Source organism: Pogoniulus pusillus, chromosome 41 (genome assembly GCF_015220805.1).
Source record: "Pogoniulus pusillus isolate bPogPus1 chromosome 41, bPogPus1.pri, whole genome shotgun sequence".
Taxonomy (NCBI): Eukaryota; Metazoa; Chordata; class Aves; order Piciformes; family Lybiidae; genus Pogoniulus; species Pogoniulus pusillus.
In genome coordinates, this window is record NC_087304.1 from 2,442,841 (window position 1) to 2,462,368 (window position 19,528).

At 61.5% G+C, this 19,528-nt stretch overlaps 1 protein-coding gene across 2 annotated transcripts in view; it reads left to right on the forward strand.

Moving 5' to 3' along the window:
• The first annotated feature begins 462 nt into the window (after positions 1-462).
• The window catches only part of SLC25A42 (solute carrier family 25 member 42), a 29,473-nt gene continuing 10,407 nt past the window's right edge, over positions 463-19,528 (forward strand). For both annotated transcript variants that reach the window (XM_064175197.1, XM_064175198.1), the window contains exon 1: positions 463-847. The gene's annotated coding sequence lies outside the window, so the exon portion shown is untranslated. The remainder of the gene's footprint in view (positions 848-19,528) is intronic.

Here is a 19,528-nt window from a genome sequence, read left to right on the forward strand (position 1 = left end):
TCTGCCAGCAGCTGGCAAAGGTCGTTGTGTCCTTCAAAGGCTTCGAGCCCCCTCGGAGTGTTTGAGGCCCTGGCTCTCAGCCCTTCTGTGCTGTGGCAAAAGCTTGGGGGGGGGGGGTTTGGGCTCTGCTATGGTCTCCTGAGCGCTGGCCTGGGGTGAAGCTGCCTTTGCTCTGGGGCAGAGCAAGCAAGGTTGGGGGAGAGCCCCCGAAGGGAGGGGGGGAGAGGTCGGCTGGGAGCTGTGGGGCCCTCGCTGGGAGCAGCCCGGTTCCCTCGCTGGCCGGGGCCGTTCTGGGCTTGGGCGAGAAGCAGCCCCGAGGCTTGCCGTGGTGCTGTGAGTGACCCAAAGGTGGGCAAGGAAAGCTGGGGTGGTTTTTCCCCCTGCGCTCAGCCAGCGCTGCTGCCAGGCTGCTGCTTGCCTTAAGCGAGGGGCCAGCTCCGAGGCGAAGGGGGCACAGCAGGGTCGGGACGCGGTGCGGGCACGGCGTAACCCCTGCCGGACGGGGGTTAAGGAGCCCCAGGAGAGCTCGGGCGGAGGCGGCGCCGGGGCCGGGCCCTGCGCGTCCCAGCGCTGGCCGCAGCCGCTGCTCCCGCCCGGCCCCATACCGACACACGCGGCCCCGCCCCCCGCCGCTCCCTCCGCCCCCTTCCGGCAGCGATTGGCTGCGGCCGCCGTCTGTCTGCCGCCACGCAGCCACTCCCTGTGCGCGGGGCGGCTCTTGTCAGCGGCCATTGGCTGGCCGTCAGGGCAAGGCCCGCCCCCCCGCGGGCGCAGCGGAGGAGGGAGGGGGCGGGCGGGCGGCCGCGGGGAGACGGCGGCGGCGGCGGCGCCGAGCGGAGCGGAGCCGGTGAGTGCGGGCCGGCCCCGGGCCCCTCCGCCCTGCGGCGGCCCTGACCCCGCCACGGTGCCTCCCGCCCTGCCCTGGCTGCCCGAGGAGCGGGCGGCCCCGGGCCGTGTCGCGGCGTGCGAGGCAGGGTGACATTGCCGCGGCCTCCGGCGGGGTCACGCCGCGGCTCTCTCGGTGCTGTCCCCCGGGGGGGCGGCGGGGAGCCGGCTGCTCTGCACGGGCCTGGGAGGTCGGGCGAGCGGCTGGCCTCACGCTGAGAGCCGGCCCAGGCTGCGGGGGAGCGGCCGTCGGCCTCGGCCGTGGTCAGCGCCGGGCTGCGGCACAGCGCCGGAGGCCCAACCCGCCCCCGGGTCGCGCTGCCCGGGGCTGCCCGGGGCTGCCTGCGCCTGCCTGCGCCTGCCAGCTCTCCCTGCCTGCCGTCCCGGGCCCTGGCTGCCCCACTGCTCACTCACCCCCCCACACACACCTCCCTGCCCTGCCAGCTTGTCCCGCTGCTCCTCTTGCCCGTCCGCTCCGCTCCGCAGCCGGTCCCTGCTGTCGGGGCTGAGGCAGGTGTCAGTGCCAAGGCTTCAGGCTGCTCCTCCCTTCGCAGCCAGGCGGGCAGAGCTGGGCTCCGACGTGCTTGTCCCCAGCTGCGCCTGTCCCCAGCTGCGCCTGTCCCCAGCTGCGCCTGTCCCTAACTGTGCGCGTTCCCAGCTGCGCCTGTCCCCAGCTGCGCCTGTCCCCAACTGCGCCTGTCCCCAGCTGCGCCTGTCCCCAGCTGCGCCTGTCCCCAGCTGCGCGCGTCCCCAGCTGCGCCTGTCCCTAGCTGCGCCTGTCCCCAGCTGCGCCTGTCCCCAGCTGCGCGCGTCCCCAACTGTGCCTGTCCCCAGCTGCGCGCGTCCCCAACTGTGCCTGTCCCCAGCTGCGCGCGTCCCCAACTGTGCCTGTCCCCAGCTGCGCCTGTCCCCAGCTGCGCCTGTCCCCAGCTGTGTGCGTCCCTAACTGCGCCTGTCCCTAACTGTGCGCGTCCCCAGCTGCGCCTGTCCCCAGCTGCGCCTGTCCCCAACTGCGCCTGTCCCCAGCTGCGCCTATCCCCAGCTGCGCCTGTCCCCAACTGCGCCTGTCTCCAGCTGCGCCTGTCCCCAGCTGCTCCTGTCCCCAGCTGCGCCTGTCCCCAGCTGCGCCTGTCCCCAACTGCGCCTGTCCCCAGCTGCGCCTGTCCCCAGCTGCGCCTGTCTCCAGCTGCGCCTGTCCCCAGCTGCGCCTGTCCCTAACTGTGCCTGTCCCCAGCTGTGCCTGTCCCCAGCTGCGCCTGTCCCTAACTGTGCCTGTCCCCAGCTGTGCCTGTCCCCAGCTGCGCCTGTCCCTAACTGTGCCTGTCCCCAGCTGTGCCTGTCCCCAGCTGCCTGCCTCGATGCCAGATGTGATTCCTGGCGGCGGTGCTGAGGCTGCTGTGGAGCCCAGGATAAGGCAAACTTAGTTCCTCTGCTGCTGGGTAGATACCGGAGGGTGTGGAAGGTGTTAAATGCAGATCTCTCGAGGTCTTCTTTTCTCCTCCGACGTTGAGCAGAAGGTCGCAGAGCAGGGCTGGCTTCCCTCTGCCTTCAGACGTGCGAGCATCGAGGGGGTTGGAGGGGCTGGGAAGCCAGAGCACAGCCGGGCATGGGGGTGGGGTGTGGGGTGCTGGACTCTGGGCCACTCTGCCCTCCAGGGAGGGGATTCTGCCCCTCTGCTCTGCTCTGCTGAGACCCCACCTGGAGTCCTGCATCCAGCTCTGGAGCCCCTGGGCCAAGAGGGCTGTGGAGATGCTGGAGAGTGTCCAGAGCAGGGCCAGGAGGATGCTGAGAGGCTGCAGCAGCTCTGCTGTGAGCACAGCCTGAAAGAGTTGGGGCTGTGCAGGCTGGAGCAGAGGAGGCTCCCAGGTGACCTTCTTGTGGCCTGCCAGGATCTGAAGGGGGCTGCAAAAAAGCTGGGGAGGGACTTTGGAGGCTGTGAGGGAGTGGCAGGAGTGGGGGGGATGGAGCAGAGCTGGAGGTGGGGAGAGTGAGGCTGGAGGTGAGGAGGAAGTTGTTGAGCAGGAGAGTGGTGAGAGCCTGGCAGGGGTTGCCCAGGGAGGTGGTTGAGGCCCCATGGCTGGAGGTGTTTGAGGCCAGGCTGGCTGAGGCTGTGTGCAGCCTGCTCTAGGGTAGGGTGTCCCTGGGCATGGCAGGGGTTGGCACTGCCTGCTCCTTGTGCTCCCTTCCAGCCCTGCCTGATTCCATAGGAAGTTCCATGTAAACAAGAGGAGGAATTTTTCCCTGTGAGGGTGCCAGAGCCTGGCACAGGCTGCCCAGGGGGGCTGTGGAATCTCCCTCTCTAGAGATACTCACCCCCTGCCTGGCTGTGCTGCTGTGTGCTCTGCTCTGGGTGCTGCTGCTCTGGCAGGGCTTGGACTGGCTGAGCTTTGGAGGTGTCCCTGGGCACGGCATGGGGGGGTTGGAACTCGATGATCTTTGTGCTCCCTTCCAAGCCTGACTGACTCTGGGGTTCTCTTCTATGAAATGGAAGCAGTGGCTTGGCTGGGGCTTAAATTCCAACACAGAAAGGCAGAGGGAAAGTGCTGGAAGAGCTCCTGCAGGGTTAGCAAACCCCAGGCCACCTTCTCTGCTGCACGCAGACCTCTGCCTGGCTGCTCCACAGCCCCAGCCCTTGGTGCTGCAGTTGCTTTGTTGACCTTAAAGCTGCACTCCCCCGAAGCTCGGAGGAGCTGGAGCTGGGTTTGCTTCCCTTGCTCTGTGTGTTTCCCTCTTGGCTGCTCATTTAGGAGTGGGTCTGGAGGCTGCTGCCACTCTGCTCTTGTTTGGGTTGGGTTCTTGAATGCTTCGTGGTTGTGCTTGAGCTGCAGAAGCTTTCTCTGGAGGTCCTCTGCTGTTTTCCTGTGGTTTTGGAGAGTTTGGAGTGGTTTGAAAACGTTCTGGGGTTTGAAATGGCTCAGTGCTGGGAGGAGAGGAGCAGCAGAGACGTCTGTGGGGGCTGGAGAACAGCTGGGGGAGGAGAGACACCGTAATGAGGGTCCCGGGGGTGGGGGTGGAGGTGGTTTGGTTAACCCCAGAGCCAACCTGGGGGGGGGGTGGATGTGTTTGAAATCGATTGTGGCCTTGGGTGCCTGCAGCACCAGGGCTGGAGTCCAGGTAGCTCTCAGCATCTTTGCATCCTTCCAGAGCTGTGGATGCTCGACCTTGATTTTTCTTTCCCCCTCCCAACAAGTCAAAAAGTCATTGTTTAGGACCTGTGGATGCTGACCTTGAGCAGAGCTGCTGCAGTTGGACCTGGGACAGAGCCTGGGGGTGGAGGAGGAGGAGAAGGAGGATTGCTGCAGGAACTCTCTGGCCCAGCTGATTGCTTCAGGCAGGGGAGTTTCAGCTCTTGCTAGCACAGCAGGGCGAGTCAGGAGCTGCAATCGTTGTTGTTTGCTTGACCTGCAGCTGGTTCCCAGCTTGGGCAGTCCTCACGGTCAGGCTGGCTCAGGCACAGCTGCTGTGCTCAGCTTTGCTTCCAGAGGTTGCATAAACCCTCAGGTGAAGCAGCAGTGCAGCTGTCAGGCTGTGGGTGCCTGCTGAAGCAGATAGGCTTGGTACAGGTCAGACAGGTTTACAGTCAGGAAAGAGCTCAGGAACCAGAACTGTTCTCCCCTGGGTAGCTTTGCTGCTCATTGTACCTCCAGCTGAGGGGGGGGAAACGATGCCAGTGCTTGAAGTTTTCACCCTGCAGTGCTGCTCTCCATCTTCCAGGTGATGCTTTCCTTCCAGGTGATGCTTTCCTGGCAGCTGGCACAGAAGGGGACGTTCTGTTCTGTGGGGTGGGCTGAGGTGAACTGAAAAGCAAGCAAACAGCTTGCTCCAGGTCATAAAATCACCGAGTGCTGGAGGAGTTCTTTGCTCTTTAGTTGTGCTTCAAACCCTCTGCTCCTCGCTGCTCTGCAGCTCCTGGTGGTGTGTCAGTGCCATGGGAGTGCTGCTGGCTCTGAGGTAGAGTCATGGGATGGGGAGGGTTGAGAAGGGACCTCTGGAGCTCATCCCCTGCCAGAGCAGGGCACCCACAGCAGCTTGCCCAGGGGCACAGTGTGCCAGGGAGGGGTTGGAAGCTCTGTAGAGAAGGAGACTCTGCAACTTCTCTGGGCAGCAGCTCTGACACTGAGGGTAGAAAGGTGGCAGGAAGCCACAGCCTGGCCAGGAGCAGGTTGCAGCCATTGCAGGTCCCTCTGGATGCTCTGGAGAGCATCTCCTGCATCCCTCCTTGCTCCAGCAGGGCACCCACGGCAGCTTGCCCAGGGGCACATATGCCAGGGCAGGGGTTTGGAAGCTCTGCAGACAAGGAGACTCCATCAACCTCTCTGGGCAGCCTGCTCCAGGCCTCCAGCACCCTTCAGGCACAGAAGTTCCTCCTCGAGTTTAGATGCAGCTTCTGCTGCTGCAGTTTGTGCCCTGTTGCTGGGCACCACTGAGCAGAGCCTGGTGCCATCCTCCTGCCACCCAGCCCTGAAGTGTTGCTGAGCTCCAAGAAGGTGCTGCAGCAGCTCTGGCACTGAGGGTAGAAAGGTGGCAGGAAGCCACAGCCTGGCCAGGAGCAGGTTGCAGCCATTGCAGGTCCCTCTGGATGCTCTGGAGAGCATCTCCTGCATCCCTCCTTGCTCCAGCAGGGCACCCATGGCAGCTTGCCCAGGGGCACAATGTGCCAGGGCAGGGGTTTGGAAGCTCTGCAGACAAGGAGACTCCATCAACCTCTCTGGGCAGCCTGCTCCAGGCCTCCAGCACTCTTCAGGCTCCTCCTTGGGTTCAGATGCAGCTTCTGCTGCTGCAGTTTGTGCCCTGTCTCTGGGCACCACTGAGCAGAGCCTGGTGCCATCCTCCTGCCACCCAGCCCTGAAGTGTGGCTGAGCTCCAGAAGGTCGATTGGCCAGGGCTGGGTGATAGGTTGGAGTGGATGAGCTTGGAGGTCCCTTCCACCTGGCTGATTCTGTGCTAAGGACCTGCAGCAGCTCTGGCACCGAGGGTGGAGAGGTGACAGGAAGCCACAAGCTGGCCAGGAGCAGGCTGCAGGGTTGGGGTGGGACCTGCTGCAGCCCTCAGCTGTCCCCCTGGATGCTGTGGAGAGCATCTCCTGCACCCCTCCTTGCTCCAGCAGGGCACCCACAGGGCACCCACAATGCCCAGGGCAGGAGTTGGCAGCTCTGCAGACAAGGAGACTCCACAACCTCTCTGAGCAGCCTGCTCCAGGCTTCCAGCACCCTCACACCAAGGAGTTTTCTCCTCCTATCCAAGTGGAACCTTCTGGCTGCCAGTTTGTGCCCCTTGCCTCTTGTCCTGTCCCTGGCCATGGTAAAGAGAGCCCAGCCCCATCCATCCTCATCACCTCCACCTTGAGATGTTTCAACACCTGGAGATCCCCTCTGGGGCTGCCCTCTCTCCCTTCTCCTCCTCTCTCCCTTCTCCTCCTCTCTCCCTTCTCCTCCTCTCTCCCTTCTCCTCCTCTCTCCCTTTTCCTCTCTCCCCTCTCCTCCTCTCTCCCTTCTCCTCTCTCTCTTCTCCTCCTTTCTCCCCTCTCCTCCTCTCTCCCCTCTCCTCCTCTCTCCCCTCTCCTCCTCTCTCCCTTCTCCTCCTCTCTCCCTTCTCCTCCTCTCTCCCTTCTCCTCCTCTCTCCCTTCTCCTCCTCTCTCCCTTCTCCTCCTCTCTCCCTTCTCCTCTCTCCCCTCTCCTCCTCTCTCCCTTCTCCTCCTCTCTCCCTTCTCCTCCTCTCTCCCTTCTCCTCCTCTCTCCCTTCTCCTCCTCTCTCCCTTCTTCTCCTCTCCTTCTTCTCCTCCTCTCTCCCCTCTCCTCCTCTCTCCCTTCTCCTCCTCTCTCCCTTCTCCTCCTCTCTCCCTTCTCCTCCTCTCTCCTTCTGCAGGCTCTCAGCCCCAGCTCCCTCAGCCAGGTGCTGCTGTCCTCTCTCCCCATCCCACCCCACACCTTCCACTGTCTGCCTGCTTGGTTGTTGTTCTGCCTCCTGCTCCTGACTGCTGCCAGCCACACGGGGAGGGCTGAGCCCTCTGGGGTCAGTGCCCTGCTTGAAGTGCTGCCTTCTCCAGCAGATAAAGCTGTTATCTGTCTAGCAGATAAGAGTTGGGCTTCAGTTGGTTTTGGCTGGGGAAGGCCTGGCTGAGGTGTTCCCAGCAGCAGCCTCCTTCCAGCAGCTGAAGAATGAAGTCCTGTTCTGCCTTGCCAAGATTCCCTCTGCTCCCTGCCTCCCTCCCAAGCTTCCTTCAAGCCCTGAGCCTCCTGAACCCTGCCTGAATAATGCTGCTGGCTCTGCTGGCACAGGCTGGCATTTAACCAGGGCTGGAACTGCCTTGGCACAGAGCAGCTCATCTGAAACCCTGCAAAGCTTTGGGCTCTTTAGCCTTGCTTTTATGGGCAGCCTTGAGCTGGCTCTGGCTTGAGGCAGCAGCAGGAAGATTGATTTCGTGCTGGGGAGCTAAGGAAGCACCTGGGGGGGGTGGGGATGAGGGGAATGAAACTCTTCCAGGTGGTGTAATTTAGGGGAGTCTTTGAGTCAGTGACTCTGACCAGCTTCTGGGGAGACCCTTTAAAGGAAGCAGTGCAGAGGACTGTTGGTGGCTGCTGTCCGGGGAGCAGATTTGCATGCAGCTGGAAGATGAATGTGAGTAGAGAGAGCTGAGGCTGCAGGGCAGCTCTGGGCTGCAGTTTGAATGGCTTCAGCAAAGCTGGACCTCAGGGGGCAGCTCCTTCCAGTCCACCCTCTCCTCTTCTGAGCCTTGCAGCCCTTTTTGGGGCTGGGATTCTTTGTTGTCTGTGATGCTTTGCTCCAAGGCTGAAGGGAAGGCTGCAGGAAGCTCAGCTCTCAGCACAGCTCTCTCCTCTCTCTCTCTCCTTGTCAGGCTCAAGTGCTCAGTTTAACAACAATCGAAGGGAAACCTAATTGAGCAACTTCCCTGGGTGCTGCTTAGCTTCAGCCTGCCTGGGAAAACCTGGCAGCACTTTTGGGGGCTGCTGGGATGAGGCAGAGGGCTGCAGCAGCTCTGCTGTGAGCACAGCCTGAAACAGTTGGGGCTGTGCAGGCTGGAGCAGAGGAGGCTCCCAGGGGACCTTCTTGTGGCCTGCCAGGGTTTGAAGGGGGCTCCAAGCTGTGTGGTGCAGCAGCCAGGCTGGAGGGCAGGATCCAGCCAGAGGGAGCTGGGCAGGCTGCAGAGGTGGGCACAAGCCAAGCTCAGGAGGTGCAACAAGACCAAGGACAAGGTCCTGCAGCTGGCTGGAGGCAATGCCAAGCACCAATCCAGGCTGGGCAGTGCCAGGCTGGAGAGCAGCCCTGAGCAGAGGCACTTGGGGGTGCTGCTGGAGGAGAAGCTCAGCAGGAGCCAGCAGTGTGCACTTGCAGCCCAGAGAGCCAAGCAGAGCCTGGGCTGCAGCAGCAGCAGTGTGGCCAGCAGGGCCAGGGAGGGGATTCTGCCCCTCTGCTCTGCTCTGCTGAGAGCCCACCTGGAGTCCTGCATCCAGCTCTGGAGCCCCTGGGCCAAGAGGGCTGTGGAGATGCTGGAGAGTGTCCAGAGCAGGGCCAGGAGGATGCTGAGAGGCTGCAGCAGCTCTGCTGTGAGCACAGCCTGAAAGAGTTGGGGCTGTGCAGGCTGGAGCAGAGGAGGCTCCCAGGGGACCTTCTTGTGGCCTGCCAGGACTTGAAGGGGGCTCCAAAAAAGCTGGGGAGGGACTTTTGAGGCTGTGAGGGAGTGTCAGGAGTGGGGGGGATGGAGCAGAGCTGGAGGTGGGGAGAGTGAGGCTGGAGGTGAGGAGGAAGTTGTTGAGCAGGAGAGTGGTGAGAGCCTGGCAGGGGTTGCCCAGGGAGGTGGTTGAGGCCCCATGGCTGGAGGTGTTTGAGGCCAGGCTGGCTGAGGCTGTGTGCAGCCTGCTCTAGGGTAGGGTGTCCCTGGGCATGGCAGGGGTTGGCACTGCCTGCTCCTTGTGCTCCCTTCCAACCCTGCCTGGCTCTGTGATTCTGCAGCCAGCCCCTCGGCTTTGCTTCCCTCTTCCTTTCACTGCAGCCCTTCATTAGGGATGTTAATGACATAATGAGGCAACAAATGAGGCTGCTGAGGGAGGAGGGAAGCTGCTGCCTTCTGGGTGGGGTTGTACAGAGTCATTTGTACCTGGGTGAGACCCATTCTGCCCTAGAGGTGACCTCTGACTTCAGCAGGTTGGTGTCGCAGGGAGGTCTGGCAGGGCAGGAGGTGCTGCTGTGCACAGCTCCCAGGGCTTGAACCACCCACTCGTGGAAGCTGGAAATGCTCTCCAGGATCACAGAGTCACAGCATGGTGGGGTTGGGAGGGAGCCCTGGAGATCACCCAGTCCAAATCTCTCTGCCAGAGCAGGGTCACCCACAGCAGCTTGCCCAGGGCTTGCTCTTGTCCTGTCCTCCTGACACCCAACCCACAGCAGCTTGCCCAGGACTTGCTCCTGTCCTGCCCTCCTGGCACCCAACCCACAGCAGCTTGCCCAGGACTTGCTCCTGTCCTGCCCTCCTGGCACCCAACCCACAGCAGCTTGCCCAGGACTTGCTCCTGTCCTGCCCTCCTGACACCCAACCCACAGCAGCTTGCCCAGGACTTGCTCCTGTCCTGCCCTCCTGGCACCCAACCCACAGCAGCTTGCCCAGGACTTGCTCCTGTCCTGCCCTCCTGGCACCCAACCCACAGCAGCTTGCCCAGGACTTGCTCCTGTCCTGCCCTCCTGACACCCAACCCACAGCAGCTTGCCCAGGGCTTGCTCCTGTCCTGCCCTCCTGGCACCCAACCCACAGCAGCTTGCCCAGGGCTTGCTCCTGTCCTGCCCTCCTGACACCCAACCCACAGCAGCTTGCCCAGGACTTGCTCCTGCCCTCCTGACACCCAACCCACAGCAGCTTGCCCAGGACTTGCTCCTGTCCTCCTGACACCCAACCCACAGCAGCTTGCCCAGGACTTGCTCCTGTCCTGCCCTCCTGACACCCAACCCACAGCAGCTTGCCCAGGACTTGCTCCTGTCCTCCTGACACCCAACCCACAGCAGCTTGCCCAGGACTTGCTCCTGCCCTCCTGGCACCCAACCCACAGCAGCTTGCCCAGGACTTGCTCCTGTCCTGCCCTCCTGACACCCAACCCACAGCAGCTTGCCCAGGACTTGCTCCTGTCCTCCTGACACCCAACCCACAGCAGCTTGCCCAGGGCTTGCTCCTGTCCTGTCCTCCTGACACCCAACCCACAGCAGCTTGCCCAGGACTTGCTCCTGTCCTCCTGACACTCAACCCACAGCAGCTTGCCCAGGGCTTGCTCCTGTCCTCCTGACACTCAACTCACAGCAGCTTGCCCAGGACTTGCTCCTGTCCTCCTGACACCCAACCCACAGCAGCTTGCCCAGGACTTGCTCCTGTCCTGTCCTGACACCCAACCCACAGCAGCTTGCCCAGGACTTGCTCCTGTCCTGCCCTCCTGACACCCAACCCACAGCAGCTTGCCCAGGACTTGCTCCTGTCCTGTCCTGGCACCCAACCCACAGCAGCTTGCCCAGGACTTGCTCCTGTCCTGTCCTCCTGACACTCAACCCACAGCAGCTTGCCCAGGACTTGCTCCTGTCCTGCCCTCCTGACACCCAACCCACAGCAGCTTGCCCAGGACTTGCTCCTGTCCTGTCCTGGCACCCAACCCACAGCAGCTTGCCCAGGACTTGCTCCTGCCCTCCTGGCACCCAACCCACAGCAGCTTGCCCAGGAATTGCTCCTGTCCTCCTGACACCCAACCCACAGCAGCTTGCCCAGGACTTGCTCCTGTCCTGTCCTCCTGACACTCAACCCACAGCAGCTTGCCCAGGACTTGCTCCTGTCCTGCCCTCCTGACACCCAACCCACAGCAGCTTGCCCAGGACTTGCTCCTGTCCTGTCCTGGCACCCAACCCACAGCAGCTTGCTCAGGACTTGCTCCTGCCCTCCTGACACCCAACCCACAGCAGCTTGCCCAGGACTTGCTCCTGTCCTCCTGACACCCAACCCACAGCAGCTTGCCCAGGACTTGCTCCTGCCCTCCTGACACCCAACCCACAGCAGCTTGCCCAGGACTTGCTCCTGTCCTGTCCTGGCACCCAACCCACAGCAGCTTGCCCAGGACTTGCTCCTGTCCTGCCCTGGCACCCAACCCACAGCAGCTTGCCCAGGACTTGCTCCTGTCCTGTCCTCCTGACACCCAACCCACAGCAGCTTGCCCAGGACTTGCTCCTGTCCTGCCCTCCTGACACCCAACCCACAGCAGCTTGCCCAGGGCTTGCTCCTGTCCTCCTGACACCCAACCCACAGCAGCTTGCCCAGGGCTTGCTCCTGTCCTCCTGACACCCAACCCACAGCAGCTTGCCCAGGACTTGCTCCTGTCCTGTCCTCCTGACACTCAACCCACAGCAGCTTGCCCAGGACTTGCTCCTGTCCTGTCCTGACACCCAACCCACAGCAGCTTGCCCAGGACTTGCTCCTGCCCTCCTGACACCCAACCCACAGCAGCTTGCCCAGGGCTTGCTCCTGTCCTCCTGACACCCAACCCACAGCAGCTTGCCCAGGACTTGCTCCTGTCCTGTCCTGGCACCCAACCCACAGCAGCTTGCCCAGGACTTGCTCCTGCCCTCCTGACACCCAACCCACAGCAGCTTGCCCAGGGCTTGCTCCTGTCCTCCTGACACCCAACCCACAGCAGCTTGCCCAGGACTTGCTCCTGTCCTGTCCTGGCACCCAACCCACAGCAGCTTGCCCAGGGCTTGCTCCTGTCCTGTCCTCCTGACACCCAACCCACAGCAGCTTGCCCAGGGCTTGCTCCTGTCCTGTCCTGGCACCCAACCCACAGCAGCTTGCCCAGGACTTGCTCCTGTCCTGCCCTCCTGGCACCCAACCCTGGAGATGTTGATCAGTGTTGCTGAGATCCCTCTCAGGCTGCTCTGCTCCACTCTAACCCCAATCATAGACTGGTTTGGGTTGGAAGGGAGCTCAAAGCTCAGCCAGTTCCAACCCTGCCTTAGGCAGGGACAGCTCCCACTAGAAGAGGTCACTCAAGGCCTCATCCAGCCTGGTGCTGAACACCTCCAGGGAGGTTGTGGAGCACAGAAGCACCCAATGTGATCTTTGATCACATTGGGTGCTTCTGTGCTCCACAACCTCCCTGGGCAACCTGTGCCAGTCTCTCACCACCCTCAACCTGTGCCAGTCTCTCACCACCCTCCCTGCCAACAACTTCTTCCTAACATCCACTCTCAATCTCCCCTTTGCCACTCCAAACCCATTCCTCCTCCTCCTCCTCCTCCTCTCATTCCAAGCCCTTATCAATAGTCCCTCCCCAGCCCTCCTGAAGCCTCCTTCAGCTCCTGCAAGGCCACTCCAAGGTCTCCTCCAAGCCTTCTCCTCTCCAGGCTGCACAGCCCCAACTCTCTCAGCCTGTGCTCAGAGCAGAGCTGCTGCAGCCCTCTCAGCATCTTGGTGACCTCCTCTGGACTGGCTCCAACACTTCCATGTCCTGCTTGTGTTGGGGGCTCCAGAACTGCCCCCAGGACTGCAGATGGGGTCTGAGGAGAGCAGGGTAGAGAGGCAGAATCCCCTCCCTTGCCTTCCTCTCAGCCCTTCCTCATCAGAGGTGTTCCAGTCCCCTCTGCATCTTTGCAGCCTCCACCTTGGAGACCTTCTCCAGCCTCAGTGGTGCTCTGAATGTTTCCACTCAGCTGTTTCTGCAGGGGCAGGACGCCTGAGAAGAGCCCTCAGGGCTCAGAGGACCATCCCAGACCTGACCTTTGCAGCTGAGTGCATCCCTTTGAGAGGCCACAAAGGTGGGGCCTGAGCTGCCCTGAGCTGCCCCTTGACAGCAGGGGAGAGGATCTTTGGGACTGAGCTAAGGAGCAGCTCCTTCTGGAGGGCATCTCAAGGCACTTGGAAGAGAAGAAGCTTATCAGGAGGGGAAAATCAGGCTTGGCTAACCTGATAGCATGATGGGATGGGATGGCATAGATGGAGGGAGAGCAGTGGATGGAGTCTGCCTTGACCTCTGCAAGGCCTCTGGCACCATCTCCCCTGAGATCCTGGGGAGCAAGCTCAGGAAGTGTGGGGGGGAAGAGCAGGCAGTGAGGTGGGTCAGGAACTGGCTGCAAGGCAGAGGTCAGAGAGTGGTGATCAGTGGTGCCAGGGCCAGCTGGGGAGCTGTGAGCAGTGGAGTCCCCCAGGGATCAGTGCTGGCTCTGAAGCTGTTCAGCATCTGCATCAGTGCCATTGCTGAGGGCACAGACAGACAGACAGAGTCTGACAGCAGGTTTGCTGCTGACAGCAAGCTGGGAGGCTTGGCTGAGAGAGCTGCAGGCTGTGAGGCCATCCAGAGAGGCCTGGAGAGCCAGAGCTGGGCACAGGGAGCTGGGCACAGAGCCCTGGAGAGACAGAGCTGGGCACAGGGAGCTGGGCACAGAGCCCTGGAGGAACAGAGCTGGGCACAGAGCCCTGGAGGAACAGAGCTGGGCACAGGGAGCTGGGCACAGAGCCTTGGAGAGACAGAGCTGGGCACAGGGAGCTGGGCACAGAGCCCTGGAGAGCCAGATCTGGGCACAGGGAGCTGGGCACAGAGGCCTGGATGAACAGAGCTGGGCACAGAGCCCTGAGCAGACAGATCTGGGCACAGGGAGCTGGGCACAGAGCCCTGGAGAGACAGAGCTGGGCACAGGGAGCTGGGCACAGAGCCTTGGAGAGACAGAGCTGGGCACAGGGAGCTGGGCACAGAGCCCTGGGCAGACAGAGCTGGGCACAGGGAGCTGGGCACAGAGCCCTGGAGAGACAGAGCTGGGCACAGGGAGCTGGGCACAGAGCCCTGCAGAGACAGAGCTGGGCACAGAGGCCTGGGCAGACAGAGCTGGGCACAGGGAGCTGGGCACAGAGCCCTGGGCAGACAGAGCTGGGCACAGGGAGCTGAGCACAGAGCCCTGGGCAGACAGAGCTGGGCACAGGGAGCTGGGCACAGAGCCCTGGAGAGACAGAGCTGGGCACAGGGAGCTGGGCACAGAGCCCTGGGCAGACAGAGCTGGGCACAGAGGAGCCAGCTGAGGTCCAACAAGGCCAAGTGCAGAGTCCTGCACCTGGGGAGGAGAACTAAACTGCAGCAGTGCAGGCTGGAGGTGACTGCTGGAGAGCAGCCCTGGGCAGAGGGAGCTGGGAGTGCTGGGGGAGAGCATCCATGGGCAGCAATGTGCCCTGGGGGCCAAGAGGCCAATGGGAGCCTGGGGGGCATTGAGCAGAGTGTGCCCAGCAGAGCCAGGGAGGTTCTCCTGCCCCTCTGCTCTGCCCTGCTGAGACCTCATCTTGAGCACTGCCTTCAGTTTGGGGCTCCCCAGTTGCAGAGGGACAGGAACTGCTGGAGAGAGTCCAAGGGAGAGCTGTGAGGATGATGAGGGGACTGGAGCTGGTGAGGAGAGGCTGAGGGCCCTGGGGCTGCTTAGGCTGCAGAAGAGAAGACTGAGAGAGGATTGAATCAATGCTCCTCAATCTCTGAGGGCTGGGGGTCAGGAGGGGGGGACAGGCTCTGCTCACTGCTCCCTGGCACAGGACAAGCAGCAGTGGATGGAAGCTGCAGCACAGGAGGTTCCAGCTCAGCACAAGGGCAACTTCTTGGCTGGAAGGGTCCCAGAGCCCTGGCACAGGCTGCCCAGAGAGGTTGTGGAGTCTCCTTGTGTGGAGCCTTCCCAGGCCTGTCTGGATGTGTTCCTGTGTGCCCTGAGCTGGGTTGGATGGTGCTGCTCCGGCAGGGGGGGTTGAACTCAATGATCTCTTTGGCTCCCTTCCAACCCCTGACATCCTCTGAGCCTGTGAGGCAAAGCTCCAGGCAGAGCCTTCTGCTGGAACCTGTGCTTGGTGCTTCCAACAAAGCAGCCTCAGCTTTGAGGTCAGGGCAGAGCATCTGTTACCCATTAAACCTCTTCAACTTTTCACCTCTCCTTCTCCAGCAGTTTTCTTTCCTGATCAGAAGCTCCCTGAGGGAGGAGGCTGGAACCAGATGCAGTGATAAGGAGACCTGATAGGATGGTTTGGGTTGGGAGGGACCTCAAAGCTCAGCCAGTTCCAACCTCCCTGCTATAGGTAAGGACATCTCCCACTAGAAGAGGTCACTCAAGGCCTCATCCAGCCTGGTGCTGAACACCTCCAGGGAGGTTGTGGAGCACAGAAGCACCCAATGTGATCTTTGATCACATTGGGTGCTTCTGTGCTCCACAACCTCCCTGGGCAACCTGTGCCAGAGTCTCACCACCCTCAACCTGTGCCAGTCTCTCCCCACCCTCACCCTGTGCCAGTCTCTCCCCACCCTCCCTGCCAACAACTTCTTCCTAACATCCACTTTCAGTCTCCCCTCTGCCACTCCAAACCCATTCCTCCTCCTCCTCCTTCTCCTCTCATTCCAAGCCCTTGCCAATAGTCTCTTCCCAACCCTCCTGTTGCCCCCTTCAGATCCTGGAAGGCCACTCCAAGGTCTCCTCAAAGCCTTCTCCTCTCCAGGCTGCACAGCCCCAAACTCTCCCAGCCTGTGCTCACAGCAGAGCTGCTCCTGCCTATGTCCCCTCCATGGTCCCACAGCAATCCTCCTGCTCCTGAGCCAAGGGGCCAGAGCCACCTGCAGCTCAGCACCACCCTGCACTGTGCCAGGGCTGCTTGTCTGGATCCCCCCAGGGCTCAGCCTGCTCCCAACACCATGCACTGAGGGCTGGGTGCTGACATCAGAGCTGGATTTAGGGAAGAGTCAGCCCAGACCTAAGGGAGAAGTTTTTGATGTAGAGAGTGGTGCCCAGAGAGGTGAGAGCTGCCCCAGCCCAAGCACCAATCCAGGCTGGGCAGTCTCACCACCCTCAACCTGTGCCAGTGTCTAACCACCTTCAACCTGTGCCAGTGTCTCACCACCTTCAACCTGTGCCAGTCTCTCACCACCCTCAACCTGTGCCAGTCTCTCACCACCCTCAACCTGTGCCAGTCTCTCACCACCTTCAACCTGTGCCAGTGTCTCACCACCTTCAACCTGTGCCAGTCTCTCACCACCCTCAACCTGTGCCAGTGTCTCACCACCCTCAACCTGTGCCAGTGTCTCAGCACCCTCAACCTGTGCCAGGGTCTCACCACCCTCAACCTATGCCAGTGTCTCACCACCCTCAACCTGTGCCAGTCTCTCACCACCCTCAACCTGTGCCAGTCTCACCACCCTCAACCTGTGCCAGTATCTCACCACCCTCAACCTGTGCCAGTGTCTCACCACCCTCAGCCTGTGCCAGTCTCACCACCCTCAACCTGTGCCAGTGTCTCAGCACCCTCAACCTGTGCCAGTCTCCCACCACCCTCCCTACCAACAGCTTCCTCCTCACATCCACTTTCAGTCTCCCCTCTGCCAGTTGAAATCCAATCCTCAGCTAACCTTGAAGCTTTCCCCTTTCCTTTCCCCTGCTCTCTGGAAGCAGAGCTGATGGTTGTGTGCAGAAGCTTCCCAAATCCATTGAGGCTGCCCAAGGAGGCTGTGGATACCTCCTGCCTGGAGGTGCTTTCAAGGCCAGGTTGGAGACCTCTGAATAAGTCAGGCTGGTGGAAATGTCCCTGCCCATGGCAAGGGGGTTGGAGCTGGATGGTCTTAAAGGTCCTTTCCAACTCATTCCCAGGGAGCTGTGACTTCAGAGGCTGTTTGTATGTGGGGGGTGTGAGCAGGCAGGGAGGTGTTAGTGAGCTCAGGGCATCAGGCACTGAGAATCAACCCAAACTTGTCTGAGTGGGATCAAAGAGAACATCCCTGAGTGAGGGGAGGGCATCCTGAGGCATGGAGGAGTTCAAAACTCAGCTCAGGCTTTGTGGCATCAGCTCAGTGCCCAAAATTCCCTTCCACTCATAGAACCAGGCAGGGTTGGAAGGGAGCACAAGGAGCAGGCAGTGCCAACCCCTGCCATGCCCAGGGACACCCTACCCTAGAGCAGGCTGCACACAGCCTCAGCCAGCCTGGCCTCAAACACCTCCAGCCATGGGGCCTCAACCACCTCCCTGGGCAACCCCTGCCAGGCTCTCACCACTCTCCTGCTCAACAACTTCCTCCTCACCTCCAGCCTCACTCTCCCCACCTCCAGCTCTGCTCCATCCCCCCCACTCCTGCCACTCCCTCACAGCCTCAAAAGTCCCTCCCCAGCTTTTTTGGAGCCCCCTTCAGATCCTGGCAGGCCACAAGAAGGTCCCCTGGGAGCCTCCTCTGCTGCAGCCTGCACAGCCCCAACTCTTTCAGTCTGTGCTCACAGCAGAGCTGCTGCAGCCTCTCAGCATCCTCCTGGCCCTGCTCTGGACACTCTCCAGCATCTCCACAGCCCTCTTGGCCCAGGGGCTCCAGAGCTGGATGCAGGACTCCAGGTGGGCTCTCAGCAGAGCAGAGCAGAGGGGCAGAATCCCCTCCCTGGCCCTGCTGGCCACACTGCTGCTGCTGCAGCCCAGGCTCTGCTTGGCTCTCTGGGCTGCAGTGCACACTGCTGGCTCCTGCTGAGCTTCTCCTCCAGCAGCACCCCCAAGTGCCTCTGCTCAGGGCTGCTCTGCAGCCTGGCACTGCCCAGCCTGGATTGGTGCTTGGCATTGCCTCGCCCCAGCTGCAGGACCTTGCCCTTGGTCTTGTTGCACCTCCTGAGCTTGGCTTGTGCCCACCTCTGCAGCCTGCCCAGCTCCCTCTGGCTGGATCCTGCCCTCCAGCCTGGCTGCTGCAGCACTCAGCTTGGTGTGGGCAGCAAACTGGCTGAGGCTGCACTCAGTGCCTCTGTCCATGGCACTCAGGGTTGTTGTTATCATCTCTTCCTTCATCAGCTTTCAAAATCATGCTTCAAACTCCAGTTGCATTTTGCCTCCCTAAGCTCTTTAGCATGATTGCTATTGCTGGGGGGGGGTGGGGATGGGGCTGGGGGGGGGTGTTGGGGTTATTTTTGGTAGGGAGAGAAATCTGATATCATGACCTACATATCTGGATTGGAGGCAGCCAGGGATGACATCTCCACCTCTGATTCCTTTCATGCTTGTGCTGAGAGCCATTGTTTGGCAGGGCAAATTCCAGGTAAGAGCAGAAGGAAAGGAGGAAAGTGCAGCTGGTGATGAGACACAGCAAACAGTTTGTGCTCTGCAGAGCTCCAGCATGGGGGGAGGGTTAGAAGGGACGTCTGGAGCTCACCCAGCCCAACCCCCCCTACCCTAGCAGGGCACCCACAGCAGTTTGCCCAGGAGCACAATGGCCAGGGGGGGTTGGAAGCTCTTTGTGTCCACTTCTGAGTTCCTCAAGTCAGGAGAGCTGTTGAGGTGCTGGAAGGTGTTTGGAGAAGGGCAGCAAGGCTGGGGAGGGGCCTGGAGCACAGCCCTGTGAGGAGAGGCTGAGGGAGCTGGGGGGGTGCAGCCTGCAGCAGAGGAGGCTGAGGGCAGAGCTGATTGCTGCCTGCAGCTGCCTGCAGGGAGGCTGTAGCCAGGTGGGGTTGGGCTCTGCTGCCAGGCAGGCAGGGCCAGAAGAAGGGGCCCCAGGCTGAAGCTGTGGCAGGGCAGGTTGAGGCTGGATGTTGTTAGGAGGTTGTTGTCAGAGAGAGTGATTGGCACTGGAATGGGCTGCCCAGGGAGGTGGTGGAGTGGCTGTGGCTGGAGGTGTTGCAGCCAAGCCTGGCTGGGGCACTGAGTGCCATGGTCTGGTGCCTGGGCAGGGCTGGGGGCTGGGTTGGGCTGTTGGAGCTTGGAGCTCTCTGCCAGCCTGCTCGGTTCAGTGATTCTATGAACCCTCACCCTGCTGGCACTCTGGGACAGGCAGAGTGCAGCTGTGAGGAGCAGGAGCTGTGCTGTCAGTGGTGTCACCAAGCAGCCCCTGTGGCACGTGTGAGGCACTGGATCACCCCTTCCTAAAATAGCCCCCAGCTGCTGCCAGCCCTACAGCCCCTGACTCCTAGGACTATTTTTTCCCCACTCTCCAGGGCTGGGTTTTAAGTTTCTGGCTGCCTTCTCCCATGTCTGGATGCTCAGCAGTCAAGTTCAGGGCTGGAGGAGCAGGATCTGCTTCTCCTCTCCAGAGCCCTGAGGCTACCTGGATGTGGGAACTTGCAGCTGGGCTCCTTCTGGGCTCAAAAGAGTCTTGATGGTTGGCACAGCATCCAAGTGCCCTCCACTTGCACCTTGAAGGAAAGGGTCCTGGAAGTGCCACAGAATGGGTTGGGTAGGAGAGAAGCTCAAATCTCATCCAGCTCCAAACCCCTGCCATGGGCAAGGACCCCTCCCACCAGCACAGGTTGCTCAAGTCCTCACCCAGCCTGGCCTTGAGCACCCCCAGCAAGGAGGCAGCCACAGCCTCCCTGGGCAGCCTGGGCCAGGCTCTCAGCACCCTCACACTGCACAACTCCTTCCTCAGCTCCACTCTCCCCCTGCTCTGCCTCAGCTCCAAACCATTCCCCCTGGGCCTGCCTCAGAGCCCCTCAGCAAAAGTCTCTCTGCAGCCTCCCTGCAGGATCCCTTCAGACCCTGGCAGCAGCTCTGAGGTCCCTCTGGAGCCTTCTCCAGGTCACAACACCCTCAGCCTGTCCTCAGGACAGAGGTGGGTCCTGGCAGTGCTCTTCCTCCTGGAGCTGGGATGGGAGTTTGCTGCTGAGAACAGCCCTGGAGCTGCTTGCTGCTCCTAG